Source organism: Nuphar pumila, chromosome 7 (assembly GCF_984573655.1).
Source record: "Nuphar pumila chromosome 7, dmNupPumi1.hap1.1, whole genome shotgun sequence".
Taxonomy (NCBI): domain Eukaryota; kingdom Viridiplantae; phylum Streptophyta; class Magnoliopsida; order Nymphaeales; family Nymphaeaceae; genus Nuphar; species Nuphar pumila.
The window spans coordinates 24,111,895-24,135,558 of record NC_143255.1 but is presented as its reverse complement, the minus strand read 5'-3'; the positions used below and the strand labels follow the sequence as shown (position 1 = coordinate 24,135,558).

Genomic DNA, 23,664 nt, shown 5'->3' with positions numbered 1-23,664 from the left:
CGAGGTGGTTGTGAGGGCGTTGAGATGAAGACTCTGGATCAAACCCCACTGGTGTATGGGTGTATAGGTAGCTTTCAGTGGTGGGCCACTTTAGGCAAGGTGGTCATGGGCCTCACTTGGGGTTCTCCTCGCTTCAGCAAGGGTTCCTTGCCATCAAAAATAAAAGAAAAATACAAGACAACGAAGTTGGGACCTTTTCAATCTTCATGTACCATGCCAGCATCCTCTTCAAGATGTGCACCCTCCATCTCTTCACTTGGATACTCTCTCCCAAGTTTGGTTGGGCATGTCTCACCATCCTCTTGATTCATAATCATCATCATGCCTTATTTCAACTAGATGCGGTTGGCTTTATAAGTCCTATTTCTCCATCTCATTGTTTCCTTTGAAGACTTTAATGGTCTTCTTTTCCTATTTTCTCCTACTTGTATCACCAGCCAGGCTCCACCAGCAGCTAGTGCACGTCACCCTGTGTTAGGGCGTTGCAAGTTCAAAAACCAATGGTACGGTTGTATAACTGGTGGTAGGGGGGTCTGCCTAAACCTAGCTTGCATATAAAAAAAATCTACTTGTGTCATGTTCCCTTTTCTTACTGGTGTTGTAATAGGTCTTTATACATTATGTTCAAATTACCCTAAATGGCAGTCTAATTTTTTTTTTCTTTTATTGATAGAACTTCTCAATCCTCATGATTCATAACATGAAAAATAAATACTGGACCGAGTTTTTATGGCAATTGAGTTTATCTTTGCTGTCTCACCATGCTGGAAACAAAATCGCATTCAATGTCTATTAGACTCATAGCTGACTTAATTATCTGTTATAATCGCTCATTAGAAGGTGCCTGGTGTTGAACGCCAATTGTGTTTCAAATTTGATTAGGTTGTGGTGATGGACGGTGGGGCATGTGCACCGGAAGGAAGGGTTGAACCTCCAACCTTGTGAAGATCAGATGTTCTACCATTGAGCTATCCCAGCTTCCTTCTCCTCTATAATGAATCTCTTAATCTCTTCTATAGAGAGCTCTCACTTCTTTCGGTTTTTCATTTTCACATTCTCATCTACATGATGCAAGGGATTCACCACTCTTTATGGAGAAGCATGCGCCACTCTCCAATAACCACCTCCTCTAATTGCACACCAAAGGTCCATTACCTTGGTGGTTATTGGATTTCATTTTGTGATACTCAATGGCTATATTTGGATCCAATATCTGGATCCAACATCTCTCACTTGGCTATAGGGGCGAATAAACTTATTATATCACAATTGTTGCATCATGTATCATATATAGTAAAATATGCATCAAATGACCTTGCACAATTCTAAGGGTTATATCAATATCTAAGTACAATATTTTTCTCACATGTTATGGACTATTTCTCTTATAGACATGTGATTTTTTCATCATCATATGAACTATAATTCTTTTCACGTATAGTTTGGGTTTAAGTCATGACATCATGAGGTTCTATATATACTAGCTGGACTTTTCCTTCATGATATTTTCTATCATAAAGGATATTCACAAACTAAGTTATTTTTTATTATGATCCTTTCATACACTCTTTTACATGACTATATAGGTTTCTAATAATCTCAAATTTTAATCATAACTCTTAATATGCAATATCATGTGCAAAAATGTATTTTCGTTTTCACTTTCGCTGCATCTTTAACTATAGAGTGTAGAGCAAACAAATATGTATCATCATGGTGAATTATTTTGCACATATATCATAATGAGGGTCTCACTTTTTTAGTTATTCATGAGGTTCATATGGCTCTTCCATGACCATATCATAAGAAATCATCATGTGATAATAACTTTGCACAAAGTCTTCATGCACACTAACGGAGTACTATAGATTTTCATCAACCCATGGATTGATAAAAATTTAACATCACATGAATCCTTAAAAATTTGATTTGTCAAACATGACCTGCTTCCACTTTTCAAGATTTCACCATAGACAATACATACTATCAATGTGCATCATTATTACATGCAACATGCTTAGACACTCATCAGGTTAACCACCACATGACCATGTTGCATACCATGCATAAAGCTTCTAAAGCATAAAAAAAAAATCCTTGTATACATTCATACAAACAATTATGATAAATATCTACATAATATATTAAATGCTCTCACTTTTCATGTGCATTATGAAAAGAATAAGCATGTCCTTTATTAACCATGAAATCAAAGCTACATACTCTTACTTTCTCAAAGCGAATCACTATATGATCATACCAGTTTTGGACTCATGTATCTGAATCCAATCATTATGTTTTGTTATTTAAAATCATGAACAAAAGATATGCATTAGGCATTCAAAGCATGTCAAAAAATATTCAATTATGTTCTCATCCAAATTATTCATTCAGAGAGCATATCTATTGAAAATCCTAACAATCATAATGCTACTCTGACTTTTCATGTATATAATAAGAAACTTGAATATATTTCTTTTTAAACATGTGCATTCAAAGTCATGCTCTAATTTCACAAAGCGATACATTACATCAGCATATAAACTTTGGATGTATATGTCCAAATTTATTTTTTGTTCAAACACATGAGTGTAGGTTATATATTATTTAAAATATGATAAAGCATGCAATCAGCTAATTATGAAAGCATTCCAAGTGAAAAGAATGTTACTTTCACTTTTATAATAGTTGATATGATTCAAGGAAGCATTTTAGTAATTAATCATGTCATGCACTTTCAAGCATAAAACCAAAGCTTTTTAGATTCATAATATGTCAAATAAAGTAACATTGAGAGCTCAACACACATTAGTGTCATTTTAATTTTAAAGTCTTGATATTTAGTCCAATTTAGATTTATACATTATGGACTATTGCATGATCTAGATCTAAATAGGATAATCAAGATCCACAAATGAAAAATCAAGATAATCATGTTTGGTATTAAACAAAGAAAGAAAAGAATCATTCATATCCTAACCTGATATAGCTCTTAAATCAATCAAACATGTTTTGTTTTCATATATGTCTCATCAAGTTGTTGAAATAAATATGGGTTCTAGTCTTTATTTTAGATCAACTACATCAACATCTACTTATTCAATTACACAATTGTGAACACCCCAATTTTTTTCAAAGTTTTATAAAAATGACTCTTTTGCCCCTAACCCCGTTTTCTGAGAAAATCAAGTCAGTTCTTCAGATTCTCTGAATTAAAATTCATATTGATATATTCAAAATCAACTCCGGATCCGAATCCAGCACTTTAAATCCATATTTCCTCCAAATCCGGATCAAAAAAACCCATTTCTGAAGAAATCTTCTCAAAATAGTTTCTAAAATTCTCAGAAAAACTCCTTTTGTAAATATTTTACAAAAACATCAAAAAAATTAGTTTCAATCTTTTGATTTCTTGTAAAGCTTTAGGATTTTATTCTAAAAAAAATATAGAAAAATAACACCAAAACCCAAAAAAAAAAAAAATTGGAAAGATTTTGAGAAAAACAAAATGATTTCGAGCCTTTTTGAAAAATAATTTTCGCTAAAGACCTCCGAAGCCCTCTTTTGTAAAAATTTGAAAGTTGAAAAGGGGGGGGTCTTTGGAAAACACTTTTAGGGTTTTTCCTTTTACCCTTCGTAAGGAAGAGGAGGGGGAAGGAGGCGCAACCGCCCCTCCCGAAACTGCCTCCATGGCCGGCCGTTCCCCCCCCCCCCCATGTGCGATCTCCACGCTCATCCTCCATCCACCCTCCATCACAAAACGGCACACCCTCATCTCCACCTTCAATCCCCAACGGGCTTTCCTCTCTCGAAGTTTCCATTTCCTCTTTAAAAAGAGGCCAGCTCCTATCTTCTGAGGATCGTTTTTTTTTTTACATCCATCTTGCAACCCATCCCCTTCACTTCATCGCTCTCCAGCAACTCTCAAGGAGGAAAAGAAAGGCGAGAATCAATACCTATCATTGTTGCTCACCCAGTTTCTTTTAATATCCATTATCTTCCTTGAAATCGTCTCTTCCTTCCTTCATATCCATCTTTTGACCATCCAACAAGCTTCCCCTCAAGGCCACGGAAGAAGCTCCTTCTTCTTTCAGAAGCTCTGCAGATAAAAGTTTACGCACCTTGGATTTTTGCTGATTTTCGAATTCCCCTTTCATCCGGAACCTCTGCAACTCTGCAGGTAAGTAAATGCTTCTCCATCCCTTTCAAATTTCCGTAGAATTTCCTTTCTCTTTATTGCATTTTCTTTTGTTTTCTTTTTGTTCTGTTCAAACCTTGCCTCTGGTCCCCTTTCCTTTTCTTCTTTTATGAAGCCTCAGGAGTGGTATTGACCTGTATATATTGCAGGTTCGATCCGCCCATGGAAATATTAACGGAGCATTTATGTTCCAACATGCGTTCTGTTCTCTTTACAATTCCTCCCAGAATCCTTCGTTTCTTTTTTTTTTTAGCATAAATTTTCAGATTGTTTCTGTGTATGTCTCTTATACAACATATTATCTCTTCAGCTTTTTCTTTTACTTCAGCAATTTAACATTTCTATAATTCCAGATCAATGCCACCGGTTTGGTTGGCATTCATGTCTCGTTTCATTAAGCTTTCATCCTGTCGACTCTGGGTTTTATTTCCACTTATGCATATTCTGTGAATTCAGTATTATTATCATCTTTGATCTTATCTTCTTTTTTGTCCCTTCTCTCTGTATCCTTTTGAATGATTACATTTCAATTCTGATCGTTTTAACCATCAGTTTTGATCTTGGTTTTTCGTGTGAGCTTAGTCCATTAAGAGATCCATCTACACTTCACATTTGGAATAATCTCTATGATGATATCCGATCTGATCTCATATCAGATCGGATTCATTTTTTTTTTACACAGTAGCTTTCAGTTGGTTATTTCTTTTTATGTTCTTTCTCTCCTGAGATCGTGATATGATGCGTTGAGGACCCTGAAAGATCAGTCAAACTTTGGTTTACAAATGGTTCCAGCAATGTCTCTTAGTCTGGATTTTGCAACCGTTAAGGTAGTAAGCCATGCTATTCTGCCCAACAGATGAGAGGCAACCCACGGTATTCTCAATTTTTCACATTCAAATGCATATGCCACACATCCATTCATTTTAAATCTTAGTACTATATTCATTTCATCTTTACTTGATTTCAGGTGCATGATATTCATAATGTTTTATCATATATCGTGATAATGTTTATTGAGCTTCACCTGTCTCAGTGTAAATCTTTTGTATTTGTTGTCATTCCAGCGATTATAGAATTTCCCACTCTCAAAAAAAAAAAGAGAGAGAGAGAAAACAGTCCATCTCTATCCTCGTGAATGTTCATAGCATATCAACTTTTGGGGAATAGTAATTTTCAGAGAATATTTTTAGAACAATGAAGCGATGAATACCAATCCATTGCTGAACATTTTGATATCATCCATAAGAGGGGCAATGCATGGGATACTAAACAATTTGGTGGAGGGTGTAAGCTCTCCTGATTATATCTGTCCATTCTATGCGAGTTTTGTTCCTGGCCCATTCACCAAATTTAAAGCTTAAGGCCTGAGTGGTTATCTGAGCAAACACATGCTCACGACTGCTCTGTTGCATCTGTGAAATCCCCAAGCACTAAGTGTTACAGCTAATCTCAAGGAGGTCTTACTGTGTGAATGGTTTCAATAAGCCCTGTGCATGGCTTACCAATCTGTTGTTTCCTTACCTGTAGTCCATTTGACTATTGGATGGGGGTGTCATGTGAGAGTCATATCCTGTTCATCACTTGCTGCTCTACGCGGCACATATCCTGAATTTTCTGCATTATCATACAGCCTCCACCAGCATCCATCACAGCTGCATGTTCACCTGTATGCTCACCCGTGACATCACCAGCCGAAGCCTAGCATAACGCCTTCATTTGCCATACTTCACTATACCATCTCTCACAGTACAATAGTCACTTCATTTAAACACCACTCCCTGTTTGCATGTCATTTACAAACTTTCATTTAGGCTAATTTTGAGTGGATATATATATACACTCAAGTGTGAATTGGTGGATGTTCTTCACCAACTGGTCCTCTAGGGAAGCTTACTATGCCCTTATCATGTGATCCTGGGCCTTTTGAGTAGTGGTTGTTCAAATACTTTTCAAGATAACTCAGATGTATTAGTGATGTTTAGTGCACGTCTGGGTCCTGCTAAACCAGTGACCATATTTTCAATCCCTCTGCTCATTGGTTGATGTTGAATGATGGCTCTGCTGTCATAAACAGAATATATTGCAGGCTTTGTGAAAGTCTCAGAATCTGATAAGGCGACCTCAATGCAAATTGTTGAACTTAACAAATCAAAAACCCAATTGAATACAGCAATCTTGTTGTGACATTCCTTTTCTTTCACATCAATCTTTGTATTCATACCTGTACATTCTTTGCAAATTTTTTTTTTTTTTTTTACTGTCACCTGAGCACTCTAATCATCCCACCTTCACAACATTTCACTGTGGAACTTCCACATTATATGCACATCCTGTATACCTGCTACAAGCCTTCATGTCAATGTCACCTTCACAATTATCCAAGTTTGCCTCATCCTAACCTTGCATTTACATAGTACAAGCACGGGTTGCCTATCCTCCCTTCATTGTCTTTCACAACAACCTCCCCTGTATACTCACATACCCCTGCTGAGCTGTTATATACAGCACCTTAGGAATCCTCCGCATTATCTCTCTACCATTTCCTAGTTACCTAATTATACCATGTATATAATCAGCATATCTCACTTGCATTGTATAAATGCCATATACATATATTATATATATGCATATATATATACATATATGTATACACGTATATGCATGTATGTACATATAGGTATATAAGCATATATCATTTTTCAGTTGTTTACATTATAAGCCATAAACTCATGACATATAAGCATCTCATTTTGTATCTTTTAAAATCAAGGTGATACTCTCTTCTACTTTTATACTAACTAAAGTGTTTTTGCAGGAAATATGTGGAAAATGCCATTATTTGGGATTTATATTTTCAATCTTAAGCGTTGTAATAGCTAGATTCAAATGAGAATTTACATTTGCTGCTTTAGGTAGAATGGATGAGCATTGTAAATATCATTGAATTACTTGTTGTTCTTGCATTTTTTTTTCTTTTTCTTTATTTCTCAAATTCTCACAATGGTGAAACACGAATGGCACGTGCACCATTTCATAAAAGGTAAGTCAATTCTAAGTTGATGATTTACACCAACGGCCATAGTCGGGGTGTAAACAAGACTTAGTATTCTTATCTTTTATGAAATAACACTGGATCCACACTGGACCCTCTTTCAAAAATCATCATATTCTTCAAATATTTCACCTTTTATCAGAGTTTAACTTAGAAATAATTCAATATATATACCAATGGCCATAGTCAGGGTATGTTGAGAGTTAATTCCATTTTAAACTCTATAAAAGCACAAAAATATGTTTCATTCTTCACCTGAGCTTTAATATAGATTATTATATAATACATTCAATGACCATAGTCAAGGATGTATTATATCTTCAATCTTATTTCAATTCATGTAAAGAATGAAATACAATTTTCAAAATCTAATTTCAAAATTTAAATTCATTCATCATTTAGGGTAGAATTGCATCATATTTTCAAAAATTTCCTTTTCGAAATTCCAAGTGATTATCCCTCTTCATTTCTCAGATCAAATCTTATTCAAATCCAATTCTATTTTATTTCAATACTCAAAAATTCAATTTCAAAGCCCAATTCGACTTTGAAATTCCAAAATCATTTTATATTCAAAACTTCAAATCAAAATTCAAAGTTCAATTTAACTTTGAAGTTATCTTCTGATTTCAAAATCAAATTCATTCCCCTTATCTTCAACCAAGATTTGAGTTTGAATCTCGAGTTTAAATTTGGGTTTCTAAAAAAACCCAGATCCACCTTTAAAGGACCTATTTGGACTTCTCAAAACCCAAATCCAAAAACAAATCCTAATCTCAACTTGGATCCAGATTTCCAAGTATAAATTCCATTCCACTTTGGATCTCCCATCACGGATCCAAATTCCATTTAGGATCCAAAACTTTATTCCACTTTTGGATCTCCAATCACAAATCCAAAAATTCATTTAGGATCCAAATCCTCATTCTACCATTGGATCTCAGATTCGGATCCAAATTCCAATTCTTAGGATCCAGAATCGAACCCTACTTTGGGTCTCAGATTCAGATCCAAATTCCAAATTCTTAGGATCCAGAACCCAATTATACATTGGATCTCAGACTTCAGATCCAAATCCATTCTAGGATCCAGAATCCAATTCTACTTTGGACCTCAGATCCAATTCTGTCTTAGGATCCAGAGTTCAGCTCTATCTTGGATCTCAGATTTTAGATTCAAATACCATCTTGGATTCCAAATCTTGAGTCCAATTCCATTTAAAATTCTGAATCCAAATCCCACTGTAATTCCAATTCTTAACCAATTCCATTTCATTCCAGATTTCAAATCAAATTCCCACTTCAGATCCTAAAGCCTTTGAACTCTATTCAGAATCCCGATCTTGGATTCAGATTTCATCTTGAAATCCAACTTTCAAATCAAATTCCATCTCTTAATGTTATTCAGATTTCCCAAATTCCATCTTTTCTTCTGATTCAATTCCATGTCTATTTTTTTATTCAAAGTCCATGACTTTGAAAATTTCATTTCTTCTCTTTTTATCTCAAAACTTCAAAATCACTTTCCAAAATCCAGATTTATTTTCCCGAGCTCTTGATTATTCTAAAAACTTAGAACTTTAATCTTAAGCTCTAAGTTAGAGAACATTTCTTCACTTTATCTGATTCACTTGGAAATTCTTCAAAATATTGTCAAAAAGAGCATATATCTTTGCATTTTGCACAAAGCATGATTCATTGTGCATTTTAGACTTAGGATAAATACTTAGATAATTTCTTAGCAAAGCAAAAGGCATTAATTCGACCCTTAGTTCGATTACCCCTGGTAAAGGCGCCAGGAACGGTCGAACCTCGTACCGACGAGCGGATCCCGTCTCCCAGTTTTCCCGCAAATATTTCAAAAATGGAGGCGAGTTATTTCAAATATTTTTAAATTAAGGTCAAGTGAGACCCGCAAAAGAGCTCCTCTTCTCTTCCCTTCTTTCTTTTCTCTTTCTCTCTCTTTCTTTCCGTTCTCTTATCTTTTCTCCCTTCAAAAAGGAGGAAAATAAGAGGTTGGAAAGGAAAAGAGAAGGAAGAGAGAGAATATCATGAGAGGAAAAATTTTGCAATGATCACAACAATGTTCATGAATTAGGCAATTTCAAGAATTGTGACATGAGATTGTCTATATAATATGTTTTGACCTGCATATCAGTGAGAGTATGGCTCCAAAATCATATTTAATATGCTGCAACAGTGCAAAATCCTAGGTGTGGCTGCAACATTTTCTCAAATCAGAAATGGGGAAGATAAGAGGAGAAGACGTTGTTGATGGTTCTCAAACCCAAAAACACCTCAGAGGGAGAGGGGCTCCGGTGAGGGTGGCACCGACGGGTGTCATTGGGGTGTCCTCGAACTAGCGAAAAGAAGCAAATGTCGATGAGCTTATTGCTCGCCGGTGGGTCTCGGTGGTGGCTTGAAAAGAAACTAGAGGGGAGGAACGAGATATTGATCATGCTTCAGGTTGATGGTCTATGCATTAGCGAAACAAACAACATTGTTGGGTGGAGGCTCTGGTGGCCTAACGTCCGGTTGGGGCAGTGTCGTCCTCGTGAAGGAGGCAAAGCCAAAGTGTGTGAAGAGAAGAGGAATAGGGTTGTTCATGATTTTGGGGATATTTGGTTTGAAATGAAAAGAAAAGGGAAAATGAGAGCATCTTGCTGGGGTTTGAGAAGAAAAGGAGAAGAGGGTAGAGGGGGTCGGGGGGCTAGTGGGCCCCACCCAACTCAACCTTCACAAAGCCTTGTGTGCAAAACATCTTGAGTCCGGATTGGTGTGTTTCCCACTCAAAACCGCATAACACAAGACACCCACAACAAAAAAACACAAAACAATAATTATTACAAAAACAAGAAATTTAGTTTTTGAAATAATAACAAGAATAAAATAAGTATTCAAATAAATATTGAAATCATAAGAAACAATTGTCATTATTATTAAATTGGGTCAACCCATTTGGGTACGAACCCACTTGAATCTCATGTCCATATTAAAAATCCATTTGCATTTAAAATCTTTGAAATATGTTTAGATCCTCTAAAATACCTATTAAATTATTTATTTTGACAATATTTAAAATAACCAATATATATATATATATATCAAAATTAAATGGTCGATTAACTATTATGTGACCAAAATACACTTCTTTAGAATTTCTTCCAAAACACCAGCAAAATGCATCTAGTTAAATTCCAAAACACTTAGATGAGTTTGTGACTTACTAAAACAAATGATTTTCATGATAATTTAAATATTTTAATCATATTTTGTCTAAAATAGTTTTAAAAATACCAATTTTACCCTTGTTAGCTAGAAATGAGTAATTGAACATTTAAAATACTCATGATTGACATTTAAAAGATAGAAACATATTTCTAACTCGAAGATAAAACTAATTTTTTATTTATTTATAATATTAAAAAATGTATAGGTTTTATATTATCCCTCTTGGGAGTCTCTTTTAAGTAGCTTCCTTTAGGTGGGGTTGTAACAAATGCCCTTAAATGGTTATTTTGTATAGGAAATAAATTGGAATACTATATACAAATGACCAACAAAGAATTTTCATGCAACTTCACCTTCATTTATCTAAGATTTTGAGCCGATTATAATGTCATTTGTATGCGGTTTATTTTACCATATGATTGAACATCCTTGGAAAGTAAGTCATTAGAATCGAAGCTTCATGTCATACTCATCTTAACCTGTAACTCCCCAAATTATTTACTCTAAAATTTTTGGTAATTTTTGTTTTGAAACATAGCGAAATATTTTATTAACCCTTTGGTCAAACTGTTTGGGGGCGAGTTACAACTGATAACAAAGAATTCTATGCCATTTCAACACCATTCAATATTAATCAATTAAAATAAGGATCTAGCATGGTTACATAAATAGTAAATTAAATTATATGCTACAAGTTTATCAAAGATCCACATAACAACAAAAATGTTTGATCTCATCGCTCTGCTCACAACGATGACCATACACTCTGTCAATCACTTGCATCCAAAGAAAAATAGAAAAGTAAAAGTGTCAGACTACAACAAGTCTGAGTAAGCAACACACAATAATAGGAATATACATCATGTTACGTGTAATTGACATAATCATTGCTCAGATTTGAAGTAAACGGCATAAAAATTCATGACATATAAAATTTTTATATAAATTAAGAATTACTCTAATAGGCATACTAGAAGAAGCATTCTTTCTGTTAGCTAGCCATTTCTCATATTTATATTTCTGAATTAAATGACAACACTCAAGATATATAATTTTACCATACGGATGCGATCTAGATCCATGGTTTTATAGAAATAGACTCTTGGATCATCCGATTACGATGTGTAAGAAGGATCTTTTAAGGCTTAAAAACCAATGGCTCGGAATTTTTGTAAATATGGAAGCATAAAAATCATATTTTTTTATCCGATTATGAAGATCCAATATTTGATTGCAAGCAAATCGATCATGCTGAATGCATCTATGGGGTTAGATTTGCAAAAAAACCTATAAAAAACATGGTTCATACTAGTTTACATATTTCAACTTTCTTTGATCCAGGGTAACTAAAATATATAAACCATTCAAATATGTAAACAAGAATGCACCACAATTTTCATAGGCTTTTTCTTCTAAAATTTTATACTTCTGCAATCTAGATGCATGGTTTTATTGAAACACTCTTGGATTATCCGATTATGATGTATAAGATGATTCTTTTAAGGCTTAAAAGTTAATGGCTCAAAATTTCCATAAATATGCAAGCATAAAGAATCACATTTCTTGATCCGATTACGATGATATAGTATTCTATTATAAGAAAATGGACCACACCGAATGCATATGCAAGGTTAGATTTGCAAAAAAAATCCATGAAAATCTTGGTTCATACCAGTTTACACATTCCAAATTCCTTTGAATCGGGATAACTAAAATATGTAAATTGGTCAAATATGTAAACTGGCACGCATCGAGATTTTCATAGATCTTTTTTTTCTAAAATTTAATTGTACAGATGCGATCTAGATGCACGGTTTTATAGAAGCAAACTCTTGGGTTATCCGATTATGATGTATAAGAAGGATCTTTTAAGGCTTGAAAATCAATGGTTAAGAAATAATCAACATATTGACAATGATAATTATTGTCATTAATAGATTATAGATAATCAATATTTTGATGTCATAAATAATGAGCTTATTAATGATGAATGTTTGCAAAAATTGTTAAATGTCGCATGAGTTGATGCAAAATTCATTTTCTTCATGAGAATTCCACAAGCATTAAGTGTGTTGTTTCCTTTCTTAAAGCATTTTCTACAAAATTTGTTAAGATTTTTGCATGTTGTTGACTTATAGCGATTCATAATTCTGTTATAGCATGCAAAATTCTCTTTTAGTATATATATAAGTGAACTGCGCAAACCAGTGGTCCCCAAACCATATTTGTTCAGAGAGAAGTTTTATGTTGCAGGACTATTTTCCTTTCTATTTTTTCATAGAGAAGTTTTCAACTGCTTCAACAATCGAAGATACTTGTAGGATTTGAAGAAGTTACTTCATTAGCCAACCCTATAATATGTGAATTACAAAAATTTCCTAGGAGAGTAAAGATATTAATTAATCAGTTACAACACCAAGAGGTATGCTTTTATTAAGTGCATAGTTTGTTTAGTTTATTTATAACTTCTTTGACATTGTTTGGTGCAAGAACTAGAATTGTATCGGCATCAAAGATACTCGAGGTACATGTCTTATTTAAGTATTGTTTGTCATCTTTTGTGTTTGACTTTCCAATTTTCTTAAACTTGCTAGCGATCAGTTAAATTCATCTTCCTCTTCCATCTTTTTGTTAAACTTGTAATTTTTATGAGTCAAATATTAAATAAAATATAGGTTTACATAAATAAAACATCCGTAATAGGAAAACATACATAATACATCCACAACAACAACCAAATAAAAACACTATAAAACCATTAATTGCTCATATCTACAAAAAAAAGGTTTAGAAACAAGGAGAATTGTAGGAATGGACTGAAAAAACTAACAAAAAAAGTTAATCAACATCGTTATGGAGCAAAAAAACTAATCGAGAAAGTCGATCAGCAATGGAATGGAGTGAAAAAACTTTCACAGGAATCGCAGCAAGGGTACATTAAAAAGGGTTTGAATTCTAGAGGGAAAGGGTTATCGTTATTTCCACATACAAATGAAAAAATAAAAAAAAATGAACGCAAACCCTATATATATATATATATATATATATATATATATATAGGTAAATTCACATGCTAAAATGGAATCTTGTATCTCTTAAAGTCAGCTGCATGCGAAAGTCCATCAATTCTGCAAACTTTTTATGATTTTTGTATTGAAAGTATACTTTTGCAACTACTAACATGAAACTCCTGAAAAAAATTTGCATGTAAGGGATTTTCGCAAGGATTGTCGTGATTTTAGTACTATATATGTGAAAATCGTGAGGGATTTTCGCAAGGATTGTCAAAAGTTTTGCATAAGATATCTTGCAAAATTAGTAAGTTCCATAGAAACATTGTATGAATTTTATTTTTACTAATATTTGTTGTACAGTATGGTCATTTTCTATTTAAAATCATTCTTAGTTACTCAATAAAATAAATTATGCTAATTATTTATAATTTATGGATGACTATGTAAGGACCCACAAATTTTTAGGTATTTTTAATATTTTTCTTCATATGAAAATGTTGATTCTACCTGTTGCTTGTATATCTAGAGTATAGGATACTAAGTTAGTAGGACCAATTAAATTTGATTAGTCATTTTAGAATTTTGAAAAAATATAACCTTGAAATAGAATTTTGATATTAAAATGGATTTAAAGAAATTCGGTTGATTGTAATTCAATAAAAATAGACATTTAGAAATTGGGATTCATTCAAGATCTAAAGAAAATCGGATGATTTTTCAATAACAAATAGATTTTCCAAATTTGGATTCACTCTAAGATGTGAAGCAATTCAAATGATTTTGATTTAATAACAATTAGATTTTTGAAATTTGGATTCACTCTAAGATTTGAAGCAATACGGATGATTGTGATTTAATAAAAATAGTTTTGGATTCACTCAATGATAATAGATTTGAAAATTTTGGATGAACTATGATTCTTTCAAGATAGAATAAACCTTGAAAAATTGATGAATATAGAAGAGTAATTTCTTAGAAAATAACTACTCAAATTCCAAGCTCCCTCAATAAAAAGAAACTAAGAATTAGATCTTGAGGAAATGTTAAAAATATTCTACCAAAGGATTTCTTTTCAAAGCTTGGGTCTTATGCAATTTTTAAAAATAGTTCAATGTAAAACCTATACACTTTATGAGTAAGTTGTTCAAAGGGGTGATACTATAAAAAAGTTTACATCCGATATCCAATTTAAAATGATTCCAATCATTATGTGATTCACGAATATCGTTGCCTTAGGAAGGGCTAGATAGCCAAACATGACTTGAAAATAATTCACAAGAATATACATATAAAAGGGGCAACCAAAACTCTATGAAGCTCACGACAAGGGCTAGGCGACAATACAATAAAATTACGTATGAGAATCATGTACATGTACTCGTAAATGTGTCAAATGTGCATTGACTTAGACTAACAAACTTATGCTTGAAGTACAATACATACTTGTTTACGCATAGGCCAAATGTCATATTGATGTATACAACACTCATGTGATAGTGTGTCATATTGCATACAAAATGAAAGGTTAGACAAAAAAAGTACATATGAAAAATACATGCATAAGTCGCATATGTTGCATATAGGTCAGTGACATTGAGACTTTCATATATAATGTCTTTGTAAAATAAAATATTGTTGCACCCAACTTAGCATGTTAATTAAGGCATGATGAACATTTCATGTGTGTGGAATGAACTGACTGCAAAAAGGCATTAACTGCTTTGTTGAGTGTTGGGTGGCTACACTCCGTGAGAAGAAGTCTCACTACTTTACTAACTCCTACATATTTAAATATGATATTTACGTCATCACTAGCAAGGTGTTTTTCAAAGGGGCACGTAATTTGGGGTGGGCATAGACCTTGTCATGACATACTGCCCTACGGGAAGTATGGGGCTATTGAACCTTAACACCTCATATGACATAAGAGTATGACTACTAAAATTACCCATAATGAAGATGGAGTTGCTCACGTCACCCAATCACATACTAGTTCACCTAAGAGAGGGTAAATGGTACAACCTCAAGTGACATAGTTAGTTTGATTTATTTGAGACTATGAGCATGTTATTCTTAGTATTATTTTTGAGATTATGATCATATGATTCTTATTGTTATTTCATTATTATAAACGTACTATTGAGTTTGCTATCAAGCTTATGAACATGTCATTTCATATTTTTACCATGCTAGTCTCATCGATATCACATATCAGAGAACATGATAGATATTTCATTTCTTATCATAATGCATAATGCTTAAGTTTGCTTACCAGCTCAAAAGAGTTTGACCCCGTTGTGTTTGACCCCGTTGTTATGGGGTGCAGGTGACAAACAATGATGCGGTGCGAGAGCTTGATGCGCGGCGGGACCCTAATCCAAACCTTCGTAACCACGTTCCTGTTCTTGGAACTAGCTATCAGATGTCTCATTTTAATAGGATATTTTATTAAACCTTTGGGATTGTATAAACTTTGATTTATTTATAATGCATAGAATTGTCTTTACTCTTTATGGTTTGTGATGAAATTATATTTCGAACATATCTCTTATCTCTGTAACCCGCCAGAATTGTCCAACTTTTCAAAACCCAAACTATTTCTATTGTGCTATTTCAAAAAAAAAAATGGGGTTAAAATTCTATATTTTAAGTTCAAAACTTTGGGGCGTTACAGACTATGTTAGTTTAAAATCAATAATTTTTATTGTCTGCTATATCGATTTTTTTTTTAATTTTAAAATTAACATAGTTGATGATTGATTATCGTCGGTATATGCAATATAGTTGACAATAAAAATCTTTGGCTATATCTAATTTTTGTTTTTTTATTTTGAAACTAACATAGTCGACAATAAAAATCATTGGCTATTTTTCTTATATCGATGATAATTTATCATTGGCTATGTTAGTTTAAAAAAAAAATGATATAACCAACAAAAAAATTTGCCAGCTATTTATCTTATAGCAATGATAATTTATTGTCGGCTATTTTAGTTTCAAAATTAAAGAAATGGACAGCCAATAATAGAAATTATCAGCTATATTACTAATATTGACGATAAAGTATCATTATCTATGTTAGTTTAAAACCAATGATAAATATCATCGGCTATATAATTTTACACTGATGATAATTGTCGTCTGCTATTGATTAAAATCGCTGATAATTATTGTTGGTTATTGATTAAAATCGACAATAATTATCGTCATCTTGTAATTGGTGATGATTAATTGGCATCATAATTATAAAAGATTTTTGGCAAAGATTAATTATCATCGTAATTTAAAATCGACAATAATATGGTCGACAATATCTCTTCCAGACCAACTTCTGCATCTTTCTATTCATATTATCGATGGGGTAAGAGTGGCGATAAAATATCGTCGACAATAGATGTTTTCACTACGACATTATATATCGTCGAGATTAAATTACTATTGACAATAATAATTTATCATTGTCTTTTTAGTCGGTAATGACCTGCTTTCTTGTAGTGATAGAACTAGGTTGGTTGTGAAGTCTCCATCATTTTAGTGCATCCACCATAGTCTGTCCTCCTGCTCGAGAGTTGTACCCCTGCCAACAAACTCAATATATAGACCCTCTTGTTGATGGCTGGTGCACGCATTGTGACCCCAGGCAATAGTGATTTGTCATTGGAGTGAAGTTGACCAAAAACTCCCAACCACGCCCCCATTTCCCCTGCTAATCATGAATAAATTAGGGAACCCCTCCATGAGAGACACCTCCTAAACCCACACGTCCCTCCAAAAACTAGTCTCTTGCACCTATCACCTACTTCCACTCTTGTACTAAAAAACAATCTGAAACACTTTTAACAATCCTTTCCAGAAGCCGGAACCAGGCCTCCGCAACCCTAAATATCAGGCCAGTACATTACCGTATAACAAGGGAAGTGCGAGAACTAATGACAATGATGAGTGAGAATGTCGTTGGGGGTGGGCTGTTGCATTTGCAGGCACAGATTTTGTGTTTTATGGATGACTTTGAATGTTGTATTATCTGCAATTGCAAACGGAAAGTATATAAATATAATTAATATGCATTTTGCCTTTCTTCTAAAAAAAGGACCTCGTAGATGGATTGGAATCACCTTTTGATCATGTTTTTCCTTACAAAAATCATGATTTTTTTTTAAATAAAAGGATTTGACAATTTTACCAAATACAGGATCCGCTCTCGTGAAGAGGCGTAAAACGTAAGCCAATTTGGTCAAGTTCCGATTAAAAAGGAGCGCCGGAGGAGGGAGGAAAAACCAGTGGTCTTTATCAAACACGGACGCACAGCACCCTTTTCAATAAGAGACAGAGAGAGACGTATGAAGCTTGGAGCAATATGGTCAGCTACCAAATACAGGACGGCCAGCTCGTCAGAAAATTCAGCGGTGGGATCAACCGTACGGAAAATATAGTCTAACATTCAAACAAGGAATAAACCTTACGAAAGGTAAGGATGACTATCAAGCCAAATCTATAAATACCCACTACCAATGGCTTGATATAAGTGTAAGTGAACATCTTCAAACAAAGAGAGAGAGAGAGATGGCAGACATTTGCGAAGGTAAGACTTGATCAAGACCATATATTATTCATGTCACATAGTTGTATAAAGGGGCTGATCATGAGAAGTTGAGGCCTTAGGCGAAGCCTTCAAATGAGGCCCTAATTTTTCTTTTATTATACATAAAAATTCTATTATTAAAGGGGTTGCACCTTTAATTTTTTTTTCTTAAATTCATGATAGTTTTCATATTTACTAATTGGGTTTATATATATTCATCATGCTACACCAACAAAAAACATAAAATACTGAATTCTCTTCCAGGTTAATAGTCTTCACCCCCATAAACAAAAGCCAACAATCTTCCTATCACAAATAAAAGATTAAAGAATAGTCTTGTATTGCATCAAAATGCAAAGGTTAGGTCTGCAAATTGTACGTTACTCATATCATGGAGGTGACATGGTGATCTTCATTTTGTTCTTGGTTCGGGAATTCGGTAATGATGCGTATCAGGGCAACTATATATGGCTACCCTTTTCTAGCTGGTGTAAACCTCTCCATTACCGGACCAAATACTTTGCTAAGTACTTGGCCCCCTGTATCAGGCCTCTCACCCCCTTGTCCCAAGCAATGTGGCTGAATCAAACTTGAACATGGACCTGAATCAAAATGTGTTGAGTCTGGATCTAATTCTTACACCCGATTAAAGAACCTGTCTATTGAAAACCCGACCTGATTCAACTCTACTCGATGCATACCCAAACTCGTTAACTTATACGGATCTACAATTTCCAGTCATACCCAAATCCAAATTATATTGGGTTGGGTTTGGTCAAAGTTTTGACTTGACCCAAACCAGACCCTGAGTCACACACTAATCGGATTGAACATGCAAGGCATGTAATAAGACTTGGTTGAGGTTGACCAATGCGTAGATTAGCTGCAAGACCTTCACCAATTTCTGCCACAACTTAGGTGAATGTGGACATGGATCAAATTGAACACTGGATTCTGATCTTACTATAAAAATATATTTCACGGCACGCACGAATATGATATAAATGCTTGGTTTTATAGAAACATACTCTTAGATCTGATTACTATGTATAAGAAGGATCTTTTAAGGCTTGAAAATCAATGGCTCAGAATTTTCATAAATATTAAAAAACAGCACATTAGTTGTGGTTGCTACAGTCGCTAATACTCTGATTTGGCAAAAAAAAAAAATTCTGCCGCTGATTTGCTGGTATGAACTAGGCATTTTTGTGCTTTTTTTGCAAATCTAATCATTTAATTCATTAGGCGTGGTTTATTTGCTAAGAATCGATTGTTTGATCATCATAATCAGATCAAGATATGTGATTTTTTATGCTTGAATATTTACGAAAATTCTAAGCCATTGATTTTTAAGCCTTAAATGATCCTTCTTATGCATCGTAATCAGGTGATCCAAGACTCTTTCTATAAAACCAAGCATCTAGATCACATCCTTATGGTAAAATTTTAGAAAATTATAAAAAAAAAACTACGAAAATCTGGGTTCATAAAAGCAAACATGTTTTTGCTGTTAAATATATTCTAGTTACCCATATATATATATATATATATATATATATATATATATATATATATATATATATATATATATATATATATATATATATATATATATATATATATATATATATACACACACACACACTTGCTTTACATATAGATCTAAGCTCCAAACATAAAATCTAGCTGATGAATCTTGTTTAGTATATTTTATTTATTATTTTGTTGTATTAAAGTTGACTCAAATATCATGGTTTATACCATTTTTAAAACACCCTTATTTTCATGAATTGTGAGCTGTTGATTTTCACTGTCTCAGAAATGAAACCTTAAGGTGTATTAAACATGATAAAAAAAAATTTATACTAAATAAATCAAATGAACACATATGTATGATTAGATTTACCATTTGGTGGTTAGATCTATACAAACAAAAGGGTGTACTACCCTATAGTATCATGGTATATATATATATATATATATATATATATATATATATATATATCAATTAGAGGCAGTTGCCTACTCCCATCTGTGTCTATCTCCAGCTTTATTAAACTTCTGATAGGCTTTTTGATGTTTTTCTCAATTCTAACTGTGTAGCTGTGTACTACATACTTGATATTATAGGAATGGACTCTTAGATTGACTGACTCCAACATGTGGAAAGAATTTGATAAGGTTTGAAAATCAAGGGTCTGCAATTTTGATAAATATTTAAGCTGAAAAATTTACATTTTTCCATCAAAAAAACATTATGCAAGTCTCATTTTTTACCAAACCGTCCATGCTGAGCACATTTTCAGGGTTAAATGTGAAAACACCTCGAAAACCCCCATTCCTTCGCAATAGTGTCCTAATTTTGCTAAGCACCTACTGTTGTCATGGGTGGCCAAGAGTGTATATATATATATACACACATCGTGGGTTAAACAAGGCTTTAGCAATGCTTCAAACTCGCTGCTAAATCTTTTTTTTTTTTGAGCTTGAGACGTGTGCATAAGTCCATTTCTGTGTACCTGAAAAGTAGGTAGGCAAAGCTAACACCTCTCTCTCTCTCTCTCTCTCTCTCTCTATATATATATATATATATATATATATAGGGGTCCAATATTGGTGCTATTAAAGTCACGGTACTATAAAGTATAAATCACCTTCTCCTCATATTTTATATCTTATTTTGTTTTATTTATTTATTTATTTTAAATTGAACCTTATAATTGTGATCTACATGATATTTTAACTATAAAATGAGTTTTAGATCATGTGATTGTGATGTAGAAACAAGTCTTTCAAGGGCTTCAAAAATCTACACCTCACATTGCGTTAAAATTTGATGACTCAAAAAATCATATGTTAAACCAAAATCGCATAATCCAAGGTTTGATTCTTAGAAAACAAACCATGCCATACACATCCATGTAGTCAGATTGAGTCAATTAAGCTTCAATCTATAATTTGCAGCTCATTAATTTTATGACTTTAATAGCACCAAATATTAACTTATGAGTTAATCTACCATTAAACTATTTAGGTTTCACATTAGATAGATTTAACCTTATGAAAATGATTAAAACATCCTTAAAGTAATGGCATTTTTAAAAAAAATGCAAGGTTATTTTGTTTAGCATTATAAGTCTTTTGAACTTTGAGAGAATTCAAAAGTCAAACACCTTTTTCGAAAAAATAATTTTATGAAGTTATCAAAGCTACCATTTTAACCTCAAAAAAAACATTTTCAAAATTATTATTTTTAGTGTGTTTTAGTTATTTTCAAAAGGTTGAATCCATCTAATGTTAAACCTAACTTATTTAATGATAGATTAACTTTTTATTTATATATTAACTTTGTTTATTTGTTATTTGATACTAATGAAGATATAAAACTATTGAGCTAAAAATCATTGCCCACAACAACAGAATATGAACTCTACTCAAAGTGATGACATGTCTTCTTTTGGTGATGAGGAACCCTCACAGAGAACGGGTCACTTAAAGGGTTTGCCCATTACAAGGTAAACCCTGAGTGGGGTACAAACACCCAAAGTCCTCGTGGAACCAACCAATTCTGTAAAGAGGCCAATGAGGCTTGGGCCTCAGGGCCCATGGGCTCAAAAAAATTTTAGGGGCCCATTGTTTAGGTAGTTTATATAAATATTTTATACATTTTTATTTAATATAATATAAATATTTAGAATATTATATTTGTTTAATGTTAATGCAAATTTTATTGTTATTTTGATTCTTAAAACAAAAATCAGAGGCGCTACCCCGGACTATTAATAGGGGGCTATTTTTTTCCTCCGCCTCCGGCCCCATAAAACACAGGTACGGCTCTGCTAAGGATGATGGGTTCATCATTTTCTTTCGGGCTGAGTGGCACCCAGGCGGGTGTAAAGTGCTGCCATATTGTCATGACAGACAACACATAACTTAGAGGTTAGAGCAGGTGACCTTCGTAACCATCATTCATTGTTTAAACAGTGATGTCCACCAAAAGGTGTTGATACGATCATAAATCAAAGATGAAGGCCACGGACGGTGGAGATTTTACAAGACAAAAAAAAAATTATGTTTTGATATACCAAATCTGACATAAGTAACTTAGGTAGGGGTGTCAACAGGTCGGGTTTGGTTGGGACCCAGGACGAACCAGATTTTCTGATATGGTATCGGGTTCAGACCCGGGTCTAATCAGGTCTACTATAAGAGATACCATACTCAAACCCGATAAGAACTACATGAATCAGATCCGGTAAAATAATATCTTTTATTATTTTTTCATTAAAAAATTCAGGGTCTTAATCAAAACTCGGGTTGGGCTGGGGTATGGTATAAAATTTTACAAATTATACCCGGATCCATGTATTAATCGGAATTTTGGGTCCAGACCTGGGTTTTAATCGGATCTTCTTATTTGTCACCATACCTGGATTTTATAGGGTTTGGTCCAGGTAAACCCGACCCGTTGACACCCCTAAACTTAAGAGATGAGTGGATTGGGAGAGAAAAAGAGAATAGATTTTCAACCTTTGTACCATCCCATCTTTTGACACCTGACGTGATTGCCTCTTAATCCAAATCAGATATGCCAGAACCAATGCCCAAGTCCAAGATATTGGATCTATATCATGGTCTTTTCTTAGGATATAGAGGCAGCCTAACTGTGCCTACATCTGCATTTCTTTTTTTTTTTTATTGAAAGCGGGAGAGTCGAAATGTTTCGATAAAAACAAAAACAGCGTGCATAAACACTAAAACAGACCAAAAAGCAAGATGACAAAAGTAGGTGAGCTGTTATATATCTTAATTATAACGCAATGTCATAAGTGTCACCCCCTACGTAAGCTGACGCTTGGCGATTCCCTGTGAGGTCGAGGGGTAATCCCTTGGAGTTTTATGCTAACATGGACAGAGACCCTAAGGCTAAGTCTCTACAGCTGGAGAGGTTTAAAAAATTAAAAAAAAAATGTTATTCTAGAAGCCTACAAGCAGGGGTGGCAAAATCTGACCCGACCTGCCAACCGGCTTCTTAGCTGGGTTAAGGTTTGGCTTAAACGGGTTCTTGTTGTAAATGGGTTGACCCGCCTAACCCGTTTATTAAACAGGTTGTGTTTGTGTTAGCGGTATGCCAACCTGTTTGACCTGTTTAATAAACGGGTTAGGCGAGCGGGTCAACCCGTTTACACTAACCCGTCAATCCGCAACCCGTATCTAACCCTAACTCCTGTTTGACCAATAGTCCAAACCAAACCAAATCGTAAATAAAAATGTCTATGTTATCGAGTCAACCTATTTAATAAACGTGTAATCGTGTCGTGTCGACCCGACTCGTTTATTAAACGGGTTAATCCTGTCGTGTCGGGTTACCCGTTTAATAAATGAGTCATGTTTGTGTTTGCCACATCCGACCCTTTTAATAAACGGGTCGTGTTCGTGTTGAGGTATTCTAACCCGCCAACCTGCCGACCCTACCCAATTGCCACCCCTACCCACAAGGGCTTCATCTGGTAGAGGAAACTTGTAAATATACGTGAAAAGTTTCAATCCCATGGGTGGCGTCACTTGCTGCGTTTCTTCGAGTAAAA

The 23,664-nt window shown here is 33.9% G+C and overlaps 1 pseudogene; it reads left to right on the top strand.

Moving 5' to 3' along the window:
- Positions 1-9,625: 9,625 nt before the first annotated feature.
- The window catches only part of LOC149831549 (cytochrome P450 94A2 pseudogene), a 29,549-nt pseudogene continuing 15,510 nt past the window's right edge, over positions 9,626-23,664 (top strand).